The sequence below is a fragment of the Daphnia carinata genome, chromosome 7, assembly GCF_022539665.2.
Source record: "Daphnia carinata strain CSIRO-1 chromosome 7, CSIRO_AGI_Dcar_HiC_V3, whole genome shotgun sequence".
NCBI classification, from domain to species: Eukaryota; Metazoa; Arthropoda; class Branchiopoda; order Diplostraca; family Daphniidae; genus Daphnia; species Daphnia carinata.
In genome coordinates this window covers 10,376,070-10,391,716 of record NC_081337.1, presented here as the reverse complement: position 1 = coordinate 10,391,716, position 15,647 = coordinate 10,376,070, and the positions used below count along the sequence as shown (strand labels likewise).

The 15,647-nt window shown below is 41.2% G+C and overlaps 1 protein-coding gene across 1 annotated transcript in view; it reads right to left on the bottom strand.

Moving 5' to 3' along the window:
- The window catches only part of LOC130686037 (protein dachsous-like), a 48,324-nt gene that overhangs the window by 29,584 nt on the left and 3,093 nt on the right, over positions 1-15,647 (bottom strand). The gene's annotated exons all lie outside the window — the stretch shown is intronic.

Below are 15,647 nucleotides of genomic sequence, written 5' to 3'. Positions count from 1 at the left end.
CAATGGCAAGCCAGCGGAGTATGTGGCAAGAGGGAAAAGAGTGCGGCTCTATAGAAAAAAAAAAAAAGCTGCAGCAATCAGGAGGCGGATAGGTTGTGTACCACCTGGGCCGAAGGAGGCAAGCCAGAAAATATTGACTTCAATGACTCGTAATTGTCATTTAATTGTTTGTAGCACTAATCCTGCTTTTTACCACTTTTCTGTCGTCTTCCTGCTGTTTTCTGATGCTACACGTCCAAACAGAAAGGTAAAAGAAAATAACACGACGGGCCTCGGTGGCAACAACACCAAACAACCCGTCGCCAGCCAATCCAGTCCGTAGCCGAGCCTTTTGCCTACACCGCGCCTCAGTTTCTTTTCCCGACTCCCTGCTGTTGATGCATCCCAGCCGCTTAAGTGGCTCTGTGAATTGGTTGAGAAGACTGAAAGAGCTGAAGCTGCTCTATTACATAATGCGTCCATTACATTTTTTTTTCTTCTTCTTCTTCTTCTTCTTCTTCTTCTTCTTCTTTCTTTTCTATTTCATACTATGCCTCTGGTTCAGATTTGGTAGTTTTAATGTAAACCGGGTAAAAAAAAAAATAAAAATAAAAAGGAAATGACCTCTGGAGCTCGTCAGTCAGTGTGCATCTCTTTGTCGTCTATTGTCGCAATGATTTCACATGAATTCAGGTCGTGTCATTGATCTCTCTTTTTTTCTCTCGTCATTTTCTTCATGTCTGTCCATTTAATGTCTCAAAAAAATAGTCATGCTTCCTTATTTTAATTTGACTCCATTCGTCATGCGATTAGGAAGCCTTTTGAGAGAGGAGATGTAGAGAGAGAGAATATAGCCGAGAGTGGATAGGTTGATGTGCGTACGTCTTGCCTTGCAGCGCAAACGGAGATGTACAATTATGAAGAGATGCAGGTACAGCCAGTATGATGCTATGCCAGAAGACTCTAAGCAAGGAAACAGCCATGAACCATGGATTGCCCTTGCTTTTCTGCCTTTTCCCTCCCCTCCCCGAATCGTTGCCTGATGAGAAAATAATGACAGAAAATCGTCGGGGTTTTTCGACCATACGGTGCCCGTCCCTGTCACTTAACTCGCGTGTACGGCACCACACGGCAAGACGAGGCGAGGCAATGCAGTACAAGATTATGCCAGAAACCAGCAAAGGTTTGGTTGAGACGATAACGACAACGGCGGTTGCGACGTGAACAAAAAAAAAAAAAAGCACTTCTTAACTATTGAAAATGGCGCCAGCTAAAGTCATCTCTTTTTTTTTTTTTTTCAGACAATGTCAATCGTGAGAAATGTGTACTTTAACAACCAACGTAACTTCTATGTTCGGGATGCGAGTTAGCGGTCAGACATTAGTCGGAGGGAATTTAGTGATGCGCGCATTTAAAAGTCGGGGGTCTCCGCGATGCGATAAGGCAAAATTGCTTACAGTTAAAAATAGAATCCTACATTCCTAGACGTCCATAACGACACAGGATTTGCGAATTAATCTTAGCTAAAAAAAAAATAAATAAATAATTCCGAAAAAGTTTGGATTCAATTTGCTACGTAAGTGTGAGCTTTTGTTGAAACACGTATGGCATAGGTATGGTAGACGGGACAGAGGTTTATTATTTTACCTCGCGGCCTAAAATTTCCTGTTCTTAGTTTCACAAGTGAATCATCCATCACGTAGTCCTATTCATTCGGAGGGCTCATCTTCCTCCCCAGTACAGTCAATGCTTCTTACCAAATTTCTTTAGTTTTTGTTTTCTTTCATTTGACTTGGCTTCACCACCAACCATCGCACGGTATGCCTACACTTTTCGTAAAGCTTGATGTACCAATGAAAACAAAAACGAAATTAAAAAAATAGGGAGAAATTAAACCAGAATAGACTACCGTGGCAAGAACACCAATAAGATGGGTCAAAATAGGAAAAAAAAAAAAAAAAAAAAGGAAACCATCCATCCACTTCCCTATACACCATGTAAAGAATAGATGGTTAGATTACGAACTTTGCATCTTGCTAATACATCATTGTTAGAGCGATCTGTCGGTATCGTGATATTCCTCTCTTATGACGGAAACCCACCCCTAGTCAATCGAATCTTACGGCTGCTACGACTCCGCTTATTATCGTCGATACATAAGCCAAGGCTTTTTTTTGGAGAGTGCTGCACTTGCTCAAGCATAACTGCTATGAAACGCTCACAATAAGAAGTTTAATGGTAGGAATGAAGGAATCGAGAAAGAAAAAGCATTGAAATGCCCCAGCATCGACTACGAGCTGGTGGTTTGCAGTCAGTGCAAGGCTGGAAGCTTCCGTCTTGCTTGCGCTTTGGCTCAGGTGCCTCTGGGATCGTCGAATTACGGGAGAGGAACTGGCGTATAATAGTAATTATTCCTCCAGTGTTTTCTGATCCGTCGTCTGATACAACGGCAGGAGGCAAATTATCTCCCCATCAGGCAAGAGGGGAAAGAAAAAAAAAAAAAAAAAAATGTGTGAGAGCAAAAACACATTGAGCCCGGAGATGGTTGAAGGTCGAATGCATTTTCGTGCGCGCGATTATACCCGCCTGCGTAATGACCTTGTGAGAATGACAGTGCCCTCGACTCCGTCTGGTAATAAAAGAGCGCCACGCGGGACAAATTCCCGATCGCATTCTCAAAGACACAACGCCATTTTGCCTATTATGTAGACGTGTTCAGCAAGATCTCGTTGGAGAACTTGATCGTTCCCTAATCGAAAAATAGCGTTTGAGGAGAATACTGCCGGGGCTACCGCAACGAGGCAACGCAAAAAAAAAAAATTGAAGAACAATCTTACGCAGGATGCGGGAAAGTTCTTAAAAGAAATGTGAGAAAAACAAAAGAAACACCAAAACTGTTGTCACCAAAACAATGTCAAATGATAGTTTGCTGAGAATTGACTACATTTCACAAGGAAACAAAAAAAAAAAAATCACGCCATTTTTCAAAAGTAGGAGGAAGAAACGAAAAAGAGCTCTGGAAATATATGGGAAAGTGCACGATGATTAACTCGAGTTTTTATGTGAAAGGTATGCGAACCCTCCCGAATGATACGCGACAGACGGTTTCAACTCGGTTGCTGCATTACCTTTACCTACGTTGACATGCTGACACAAAAAAGGAGGTTTTCTTTTCTTTATTTTTTTTTTTTTTTTTTCGGGGGTCGTGTATCTTTTATGGCTTGTCGAACATCGAAACATGCAGTGGACAGGAGACTTGCAGTGAGAAGCCCAGGACACAAAAGAAACGCACATAAGGCGACGAACCGAAACTGCCGTGCTGGTCTGCTGGTGGAATGATGTGTAAGGTTGTATTCATGGAAGATGAGAAAGAAGGAGCTCGTACATCACGCCGGGAGTCCCCAATAACTTGCGGCCTAGACGACGGCGCCCCGTTGTCTTTTGTTGGCTCGCACTCAAACAAGACAACGTGAACGATTCAGCATCCAAAAGATCCAGCAACATTTTCGGTTATTCTTTCACTTCAATAGGCCAATTTTAAGCTCTTATTCTTTCAATCATGCAAATTCTAACGGGGAAAAAAACAATGTACTTATACTAGTTGTTCACGTTTCGGCAGCCCGTTAGAGCACGCAGCATTGATGAACCAATTGGTCCATCATGTCAGCAAATCCATTTTTTTTTTTTTTAACACCTTGGTTCTTTCTCTCTGTGCCTTGTTACATTTATCGATGAACATGGAGATATGCAATATATCACATGCCAGCGGTAAAAAAAATCCTGCGTGCCAGCCTTTCAGTGTAAATCATAGAGGCAATTCATGTGCTACTCGACATGGTACTTATATCGAATGACTGCGTTTTGTGGTGCCCATCACACCACATATCGGTAACTCAGGATGCATTGCATGCCGTCACGCAGCGTTCTTTGAAGTCTATCGCGACACGTATAAAGACAAAAAAAAAAACCTACGAAAGCAGATTTTGAAAAAAAAAAAAAAAAACTTTTGCTGGAAACCGGAGAGAAAAAGCAGTAGCACGATAGGCCAATTTGACACGCATCGCGAAAGGAAAGTGGGCAAATTGCAGGCGGACACGCGGGATGGCAGTCACCTCTCCGGTTCGGTTATTAGCACAAATGATCCAACATGTACACCCCTGCGTACGTTGCATAGCTTTCCCTCTTGTTCACGTTGAGGTACAGTCGGTGGATTCACGCGTTGTAAGTACGAACGTCGCAACTTCTAGTTTCTTTCCTTATTCTCTGTTGTTGTTGTTTTTTTTTTATTGTCATTTTGTTCTATGGCCCCTTTGCTTCAAGAACTTAGAACTATGCCGCAGTCGTAAAATGCAGAAGAAATCTTTTGTATGTCCGTTAGAGTTCTCTGAATAGTAAAAAGAAAAAAAAAAGAAACAAAAAGATACGAGGAGGTTGGAATGAAAAATGGGAAAAACGGTTAAAAAGAAAGACACATGCTATAAAAATGTTCCTACGACTCGATCTTCAATCGAAAGCCTACATATAGACTGACGATATTCCGTGGAATAGCATCAGCATGAAGATACCTGAATGTTATAGGGGACTCAATGCTTGATGCGTCTAAGAAAAAAAAAAAAAGAACTATAGCTCAGACTTTGAAAGGTGTATAGCTAAACTGCTTGCACATACAGGTTTAGAAGGAGCTACAATCTGGCGACGCTGCAGCCATACGCCAAGGCCAAGGCGGGGGGGAACAAGCGAGACTATTAGTCAATTCCTAGTGCAGTGCGCCTGGTACTACAGGTATGCATTTACCTGCAGGGGGTGCATCGTCTAAATTAGCATGTAAGGCTGCAGGTAAGTACAGGGTCTGGTCGATGGAGCTGAGCGTACACTTGAAGGCCTACGGGGTCCCTTGTCCTCCACCCTCTTTCAGTTGCTATAGCAGTCTAGCAGGCTCACCACCAATCACTTGAACGCTATTCAACATTCACTGGGAGCCGAGGAGAGACTCTCCCCTACATGTTTGACTCTGTTTAGAGGTTCGCCTCTATTTCCTCCCTTCTTTTTTTTGTTTTCCTCCCTTTTCTTTCCTCTTTTTCATATGGGATGATGCGCTTGTAGGAAAGGTTGTGCCCGGAAACGCGGTGAATGGAACAAGCGTGAAAGAAAGAGGCAAGATTGCGAACATGCCAAAATGTTTCGGCTTTCAACGAATCTGACATGTGTGTATGTAGCATGAACATATACTGCTAGCTCTACAGTTTCCGTTTGCCATTCAGCGCTATGAAGAGCAGCGTTTAAGCATAACAGGCGGCGAGGTACGTGCGCTCTTTTAAACTACGTTTCACGACTGTTGAAATTAGTGGGAGGGCGAAGAAACATCCTGGCTCGGTATATTTTCAAACTAAAAATAAATAAAAACAAATTTTCCAAAATACTTAAAACAGGCAAATAAGATCCCCAGTTACGACGCATCCTGTAATTTACAGGCTCCCGTATTTTCCTCGAGATACTTTGGATATTTCCGCGAGCGCCAACAGCCGACATTGCCATACAAATCTTAACTAGAGCTATGAAGAATTCACGCGCTTCGCCTTTAGAAAAAAACATAAAACGTAGATCGCCTTCGAAGTTTTGCTCAGTGCTTTACGAGTTAAAGGCGTTTCTACTAATTTCCTTAATTTATTAGATGTTTTCTTTTTTTTTTTTTCATCGTCCGTATCTGCGAAACCTAACTAATCAAGCGCTACCACATTTCAAGATTCACTCCTCAGATAAACTTGTCGCGTAAGCAGTCGGTCGTTTGTCATAACGTCAGGTACGAACAACTATTGCGATGAGTCCTGACTGATGACCTGAAAAGATGGCACCGTAACAACGAGAAAAAAGAAGAAAAGCCCACATTTTTTTTTACTTTATTGACTAGCAGCTCATCCAATTGTGGATGGAGAGAATAGATAGAATACTTCCAACAACCGGCGTTCATTGTCCGCTGCGTGCGTTCGTCAACATCGGTATGCTGCGTCTCTTTTCATAGCCAACCGGTTTTATTTTTACCATCCTGCCTTATGGCTGCTGCTTAAAAAAAAAACAAAAAAAAAAACAGTTTGGCTGATACAAACGAATGGCGTAGTTGTGTAATATGTATATACCTTTATGGCTACAACGAGACGGGTAGTCAGCAGTTGCGGGGTGAGCACACAACTTGTGAAACATTTTGATTGCTGGTATAGCGTAATCGATGCCCACTACAATCATTTAAGTATGATTGCTTTTTTTTTAATAAATCATATCGTCATTAAGCGTTAACAGGGGAGATGTGGCCAATTTCGATGTACGCATATACTTTTCGCAACTACTCTTTTACCAGACGCTTTGCTTTTTAAAGGGGGAGGACGCGCTAAAGGGTGTCGTGAAAAAAAGAAAAAGAAAAAGATGACAAGTATTAAAAAATACAGAGCCGAGGATTGGGGGGCCATTAAGTTCAGTATACAGTCTGTCGTGACAAGCGGCCGGCCGTAAATTATTTTCTGTGTTTGGATATTGCGACGATGGATTTTCTGGGAAAAGTCTAGCGATACCTTTACAGCGTCGCCCGACAGCGGCATTCTGATCAACAACCATTACCGCCCCCCATATAATTTTTGCATTGTCGCTTGCCGGCGTGGTAAAAACGCTGAATCGTGCTCGCTTGGCCGTAGGATTTCAACCAAGGTCCCGAGTTAAAAAACAAAAAAAAAAACAAAAAAAAAACGAATGATTGCTCCCCGCTCGTTGCAGCTCCCGAATAACACCTTTTTTTCTGAAATTGCTGTTGCTATGAACGTCTAATCGTTGTAGCATCACAAAACGAATATAAATCAATATATATATATTTTTGTGTGTAGCCATTCCAGTGAACTTCCGTGTTTCTCTCTCCCCTTATTTCTTTCAGCCACTCAAAATGCCTCTCGTAAGCTTTTTATGAAGACTAAGAGCAAAGAATGTATTGGATGAAGAAGAAGAAAGTTTCAGAGCAGCGCCATCCGGGGACGTCGTAACAAGGCCGTTATACGCAGCGGGAGAGGGAACTCATTGCTAACCCAAAGAGAAATGCCTCAATAACCCTTAAGAGAACTCGAAAAAGGAATCTAAATAGTTTGAATTCCGATATTGTCACCTTTTGTCTGATGGCGAGTTATTATAACGAAATTAAAAGAAGTGAAACAAAAAATAAAAATAAAAAACCTTCAAGAATTTAATAGATTCCCGAATGACTTTCAAATAGATTCGTCATGGCCAAAAGTAGTGGATACGTGTCAATCAAAAAAGAAAAAGAAAAAGAAAAAAAAGTATCCATAACTACAAAGACGAGAAGACAAGCCGACTTCATTGTGGTAACATTTTCTTCTTCCCGATTGTGGATGAACAATCTCGATATTTTAACTGGTGAAGGTTTTTTTCGTTAGCGGTTGGAAAGGTAGATCCGTATAAAGTGTCTAGTTGTTTTGGTGTCGGACTATGAGAGCCTCGGGGGTTCTATTCGACATGTACCCTAGGAGCGGTAGAAATTCTGACCTGTTGCTGGTGGAGGATTGTGAAGAGGAGGCCGATACCTTACCGACCCCAAAGGTGGGAAGAAAATGAGGAGGCGGGCCACCAGCCCAAAGACTTCAAGGAAAAAAGAGAGAGGATAAAAGAGAACCCCCAAAGCGTTTGTGTTAGTTTTAAAGCTGGCTGGTTGGAACCTGTAAAGGTAAAAAAAAAAAAAAAAAACGAAGAAACACGAAAACTTGAAAACTCCGAGAGTTTTCCAACCTGGCCAGACTACGGGGACATGAATCGAAGAGAAACTCTTCATCATTCTGCCTTATCCCCTTTGATTTTTTTTTCTTTTCTTTCAGCGTATTTTCCGGATTTATTTTATTTTCCCCCCACAATTCCTTTTCACTTTCAGGAAAAAAGAAGTAATCCCTGGTGAATGTTAATCAATTTGAAGAGTTTGGAAATTGACAGCTAAAGGAAAGAAACTGTTTAGAAAGGAAGTAGCAGAATTAGAAACTAGACTGCTGATCATTCGAATCCATACAAGAAAAGAGTACAACTGAAATTGGTAGGCATGCGAGATAAAAAGACAAGTTTCAAATGTCTTTTCGTATTGAAACCAGCTGATCAGTGAACTGTTCACAGAAATTAATGCAAAATAGCGAAAAACGAAGTGCAATTTGAAAAGAGATTGGAGTTTCTGTGCTAAACCTTAGCCGCGTTGTACCCAATGACGTAACGCTTTAAGATAATACCAGATCATTCCTCAGGTCACGATTTTTCAGGGCAGTTTATCAGCACGATTAGGCTGGGTTTTTTTTCCCCCAACCCACACAATAAATAAAGGCTTAGTTAAACGATAATGTGGTGAAACGATCAACAAAAATATTTCATAGAAAAACGAAACAGGAAAATAAATAGTTCTCCTAGCGGAGCATGAAAGAACAAACAAAATCTGTTTTCAAGAGGCCTGAATCACGACCTTCATTGGTGTACGTTACGCCAAAATGAATGGCCATTCGATTGAGATGAAAGGCCTTTTAACAAAGTTCGAATAGCGCAGATAGCTTAGCAATACAGCAACTGCTTGCAGTCATCAAAAATCACTAAGGAGGTGCAAAGACGTTGTTTCTTGGCGTTTACGTATGTTTTTGACGGGCGTTACGTTGACTGTAGGAATGAATTACCTACTGCCATGAGACTATAAAATAAAAAAATCCCGAAAAAAAAAAACAGAAGTGTGTAGTCGGCAATATTCTTTACATACCTTTGCTCTAGAAATGAAAGAGGACGCAACCCGAGGGGGGGGGGAGTTAGGGTAGCTGGGGGAAAGAGAAACGAGCGATTGGATAATGCGCAAGGAATCAGAAGAGTAGAAGACGACTTTTAACAAAGAGATGAGTCTGAGAAGAGCTGTGGAACACAAGAAAGGCCAACGACACAACCCTGAAATTTGCGCTGAAATAACAGAGCAGCGACGCAGAGAACGAAAAGCCATAAAAGAATCGAGACAGCTAAATATCACGCTACGCTACGGCGCAGCTTATAGGTCGCTTGCCTACCTTCTCGCCTTAGGTCTCTTGCGTGTTTCTCTCAACTTCTCTCCCATTTTTTCTGCTCAAGTTTTTTTTTCTTTTTCTCTCCGCCATCTTCTCATTCTTCTTCTTTTTCTCTCTGTTCCGACCTATCTTACCTTTGCCTCCTCGTTCTTAAGCTCCTTCTTCTCGTTCTCTTCGTTTTTTTTTCCACTCTCTACATATGTACATATACGAATAGATTGCATAGCGGATACATCTACCTATATCTTTTTGTTTATCTATCTATCCGTATATCCTACCCATTACTATATATATCTATCTATTCCTGACTCTCTCCGTTTTTGTCTGCCTTTTTAGTCCTGCAAATGACTTTACCTGTTTGAGCTATTTTTTCGGGTCTCAAACACTAATACGTGCTGTCGTGATTGGGCACATGACACGAGTTGCGAAACATTCAAAGTTCAAACTGTTATTTTGTTGTTGTTTTTTTTAGCCCAGTCGGTACGGGTATACGCGCAAAGGTATTCCGTAAATACAGCTGCACGCAAAACTGTAAAATAATATGGAACGAAAAACATGTCTCACAGATGCCGGCTCTCTAAAAAAAAAAAAAACAACATCAAAAAAGGAAATGAGGTGAACTAATTTGTGTGATGATCCAACTACACAGTGTGCACTCTTTGAAACTAGAATGTAACGCCGTTGTAGAGTAACACGAGGGGGCATTAGCCATCGCTTCAAAGGTAAACTTCAAAACCTTCTTGAATATGAAGGGATCTACTACTTAAAGGTCCAGAGCTAACGAAAACTTTAAGGTCGAAATAGCCTGGAATGAAGGAGCGAGAGTTCGGACCCCCAAAAAAACGGGGAAAAAGAAACCGGTCTGTTGCTTCACTATAGTTAGCATTGGTTGAAAGTAAAAAAAAAGAAAGTCAAGAAGGAAAAGATGGAAGAGGTTGAAACGATCGGACAACAGAGAATGCATCGGAGGGAAAGAGGATGGGGCGTCACCAAGCCATTTGTTTTCCTGACACCCCGACCGTCTCGAGGCAGAGCCAAACGCCAGGGACCGAGTCTCTCCCTTTTTCGTGGGTTGAAAAAAATAAATAAAATAAAATACAAACCTGTATACCAGTATTTTTCTTCTGGCTTTCGAGTTTGGGTTTTGTGTTGGTTGCTTGAAAATAGCCCAGGGCATTCTTCTTTTTCTTACCTACCTACCATTCCAATCAGCCAGCCAGAGAACACTGAAAGGCCAACTGTGTGCGTAGACGAAAAGATGCCCGCAAGAGCAGCTAGGCTAGCGTAGTTTGTAGAAAAAAGCTATCTGACAAAACCCCATGCCCTTTCAGAACCTGCTGGCCGTGGCTTATGTATCTTGTTATGTGATGACATACTTGAAGGTAACGATGATCAATTCATCCTCAGTGCGCTTGCGGATCCAATTGTATCCATGTACAATTTAGACACGATACGAGCAAAAAACAAAGCTTTTGGCGGAGCCAAATTCAAATGAAAATTTGACTAATGCTAGATAACATTCACGACGATATTGGTTGCTATCGTGTTAGTAAACAAAATAGACATCAAGACTCATTAACGCGGTCGTGGAGGAGGGAAAATCGTGACCTAGAAAAGAGATTCTACAATCGTAGCTTATCAAGAAATAGATAGATTCACATAGCTTTCTATTACCGCCCGCAGAAACGAGGAATCTTGAACGTCAAATTGAATAGAAGCGAATGATGTTAGACTGTTAATCTATCCTACTCGACTACATCGCGCTCTATTCATTTTCACGTTTACGGAAACTGTGAATTTTTTGCATTGTCTCTTTCTTTTGAATTTCCCATTGCCACTGATTTAAGATTGAAGCAAAACAAGAGATTTGTTTTTGTTGTTTTCCGAACATCATTTCTTCACAGGGTAGGAAAAACAGTTAACGCTAGAGTTTTATAAGGCCTTTGTCAGTATTGTTAGGGGCGAGGCTCGACTGAGCCAGTACCTCAGCTGATAAGATCACGCTCTGGCATGACCCCAAAGCTTTGCCTAGCTAACAAGGATCCCAAATCTGACTTCCACTTGAGAAAAAAAAACTGTGAGTTTGGCTTTGCTCGTCCCTCTCTTGTTCTCGACCTAGACTTTGACAAAGTGTTGACGCGTTACGATCGAGAGATAGTGACGCGAATGAACGTCAACCCTAACTTCTTATGGTACACATAGCGAAGAACAACTGCATCTTTTAAACGCTAAGGTTAGAACAAAACAAAACATTTTAAGCGATTAAAAACTAATGTAGGAACCCAAACACACACACACACACAGGTGGATATATAACTGAAGGAGTGTACGAACTCACATACATGCGTTCATTTCACTTCTTTAGTCATCCTGTAGCGAAGAAGAAAACGAATTCAACCGGCGATGAAATCCCTAATGAAACACACAGTTTCATTTCTATCTCGATTGCCGTAATATGCACAAGTTTTCAAGCACGATCGTAATAAAAAAGATCACATCGAACACACGAACAAGAAAAAGGAAGAATTAACAGGAGAACGAGAATCCTCCTAAAGAAAGTTTTATTTGCAATTACACAGATCCTGATGTAGTCCTTTCTTAGGTTGATGTTAAGAACTTAATGATTGCAGAAGCCAAAAACAAGAGGGCAATACAAGCAAAACCAATCAACACTCAAGCTGTGAACGAGACTGGTCTCTTCTTAAAGGAATTTTCAAATAGCTAAATGATTCGATTGGGCGAGTATAGGCAGTTTTCTTGGCAATTACTTGACGCTACTAATTCCGTTCCTTTTTCGCTTTGAAAAACAACAGCCAACAAACTCCCAATATGGAAGATACGAGAAGAAGACACAAAAGGGAAGAAGAACGGGTCTTTCTTTTTTTCCCTATCTTTTTATTTGGGGGCAGAGGAAGAACAACAACAACACAGCTGTCGGAGACTGATTGAAGAATGCGCCCATTCCATCAATTAAAAACTTCAGTCTCTCTTTTACCGTTAGAAACATCCGGAAATTTCGGATTTCTCGTTTTCAGAAATGGGTTTTCCTTTGACTGTCTCTCACACCAACCTATGCAATGCACGATCAAAATAATTTGCCACTATATTTGCAATGTTAAAGCCAAAAAAAATGAGCTGGCTCCCAAAATAATCAAAACAAATTCAAAAAAATTCCTTAGCAAAAATCACGCAACCGTTCGTTGGAATTGTAAATCGACTTTGCTTTTCGCAATTGAGGACAGTGTGCCACCTATGCAGGTATTTACATGTCGTAGCTGAATAGAAAACTATCGTCAATGGAGATAAACAGGGAAAAAATAGCAGAAAGAATAGGGGGAAATAAACTAGTTCGTCTCGTTATTGTGGACGCATATCAAAGACATTGTGCGTTAGGATGCAGTGATGTTTCTCAAATATTGCCATAACAAAAAGCGGCTTGGTCAGTATTAAGATTGTGGTCGGTTCCCCGCGGCTAGGCTCACAACTACTAATGATTAAAAGAAACGAAAAAAAAAATGGAAGATGGTCTTTGGCTAGTTGTGGCCATCTGCAAGCGTCCGTTTTAATGCAACTCAGAGATTAAAAAAAAAAAAAAAGGGAAAAACTGGGCAAAAAATGTTTGTCTAGAAATCATGTAAGTGATGTGAGTTTGACCATTTCGGTAGAGCTTATCATTCGTGTTTTTGTTTTTTTCACATGCAGCATTTTGGCTACAGCTGTTGAAGATATGAAAATACGCTTGAACAGGTTAAGTAAACTGACTGAAATAGTTAAAAATTAGCGATCCAACATTCCGAAAACGACATACGGAGGAACGCAGAAGAATGAAACAAAAGAAACGTGGGGAAGCCAAGCTAGAAGGAGGATGAAAAGAAGGGAAGAATGAAGAGAATAAAAGAGGAATAAAGAAGACCGAAAAAGAGCAGACATTGAAGAAGAAGAGGCTGGGATTGGGAAACACGCAAGCAAGACTTAGGAGCTGATGTGAATAGAGGTTGCGCCGTGCGCGGAGAAGTGGACGATGCCTGCCAGCAGCGTTTGCCCCCAATCTTCTTTCACGCATTCGTCTCGCTCAGCATTACCATGGAAGGTTCACGGCAGCCGAAATATGTTCTGTAATCACGGATTGAGCGCACAGAATTCCGCCAGCCTGCTCTCATGAGCTCTATTTCATACGTTTCACTTCCTTCCAACAACAAACAAGATGAAGACGGTACAACAAATGAACTCTTTGTGTTATTAAGCAACTAAATAGCATATGGGGAGCTGCTCTTCCTTCTCCTTCGGCTCCCTAGCACGTTAGCCTCGATCGTTTCGGAACTGAACAAGTTAGAATGAACGTGACTTTTCTTTGAATTAACCCGTCGCTTACGCAAACGAACATCGCATTGGTGTTCGATAGAAAACAATGAATCAATACCGATGTGGTAGGATAAAGGTAAAAATCCTGAATTAATGGTCAGCGAGAGGGAACATTACCACCAACGACAACAAACATCTACCTAAAAAAATGTTATGAAATCTATGGTAATCAGTGGTAACCTCTCTAATCAGTTGAGAAAACAAACACAATTTCCAAAAAAAAAAAAAAAAAGGAGGTAGACTTGTCTTTGAACTTGTCGGTTGTTGTGAAGTTCAGCGGAAGGTTCGTTAGATTAACTCCTCGCCAGGGTGGTCTTTCTCTTACCCTATTCTCTTGCAACCCCTCCTACCTCGTCTTCCAACCAAGTCTACAAAAGCTAATTAAAACAAGTCACCTGGCCACTTCAAAGGCTGACCATGAGAGTGTTTAAAGAACGCACCGCTCGTCGCAAGTTGTGTTTTGTTGGAAGAGCTCTTAGTTCGCTCGTGGAACGTTGTAATCATGTGCTTTTCGGCGACGAGATGCTCAGACCTATCATCTACAAAATATCGCGCTTGTGATCGCGATAAAAGCGGAATTCGCTCAGCATTGGGGCTCAAACACGAATGGTGGGGGAGTTGGTTCAATAGACACATGACTTCGGATAAGAACGGAGATAATCTATTGAAAATTGACAAACGATGCTTAACTTTTAATGTGGGATATACTGTTTATAATTGTAATGTAAAAAAAAATAAATAAATAAAACATAAAAAAGAATGAAAGAAATGGCCCGCGCCAAGCAGAAGCCTAGATTGCAAAGGGCCCCATCGTGAAACTTCAACAAAACATTAGGTTTCTTCAAAAGACTTCAACAGCTTGGTGTTACTATCAGCTCGCATCCGCAGGTGGCCCTTTCAATAGATATGTAGAACTAGGTCCAGGAAGACGAACAACAAAAAGGAAAAAGAAAACGAGTCGGTTGTGAAGCAAAGAAGAGAAAGAGAGGGGGGGCCTGTTCCATTTAAAGAGAAGAGATGGCTAAGGGGGGCCAAGGTTTTTTCTTTTTTTTGCTTCAAATACCAACAGCGGTGTCTTCGCCCCCTCTTTGTATCTTTACTTCATTTCTCTTGTATGCGTTTACTAGTCTTTTTTAGCTCTTGGTCTCGCTACAGCGCACCTGAGTAGAGGGCCGGGGCATTCCAAAGATGGGAAGGCCGAATACGCTTGGAAAGTGCTATTGAAATCGGATAATCTAGTGCACATAATCCCGATGAGATTGGTTGCTGGAAAAAAGGAGAGATGTACCACATGTAAAGGCCAACTCTATTTTCATTTACCTGGCTATTTTATGGAAAATTAAGTTAGTCGTCTCATGAACTACTGCGTCCACCGTATTTCCTTTTAGTTAAAAATGAAACGTCGCGCCTCATTGCTGTCAGAACAATGAATTCATTGTTATGTACACCTTTTTTTTATTATTATTCTTTTGTCGTTTGTTCTCCGTTCCTCATGCTACTCTACCTGCCATCCTGACTCATTAGACAACAAAAAGTGTGAGTGAGGTGAACCAAAAACCAGGAGACTGTTTTCTACGAGCCAAAAATGAAAGCTTTCAGTTTTGGTTCGTTTCACGGAGTCTGAGAGGAAGTAAAGAACATAGGACGGCATGTTTTTTTCTTCTATCTAACACTCTTTGACGAAATTGAACCTCCTATCGTTTTCCTACCGTACGCAAATACAGCAGAGGAGTAGGGAAAAAAACTAAAATAGGGAATGAAGTGGATTTTTCGTAGAGAAAAGAAAGCAACCAAAAACAAAAGCTTAAGAAAGAATGCAACAGAGATTCAAGTGGAAATGTTCAGGAATAGAAATCAGGTGGGGTTGATGATAGGAGAGGGTGGATGGGGCTAGGCACAGGGAAGAAAGAGGAACGGCGGGGTTGAAATAAAAAGAGGAATGCAAAGGTGAAATTGTGGAAGGAAAAAAAGAAGAAGAGGAAGAAAAGGAGGCTCAACAGAAAGAAAAGAAGTTTTTGAATGGCTGTGCAGCTCATCACGGACAGCGGGGGGTGGCACAGAGCCGAGGGTGCGTAGACAAAAGAAAGACGGAGAAAGGATGTATGCTAGCACTGACATAATTTCCATGGATGCACGGAAGGCTGACTGTTTGCTATCGGTCACTGGTCTAAAAAGCGAGCGGAACAACCTCCAGATTAAAAGAAGTGAGAGAAAAAAAAAAGGAAAACACGTTAACCAAAG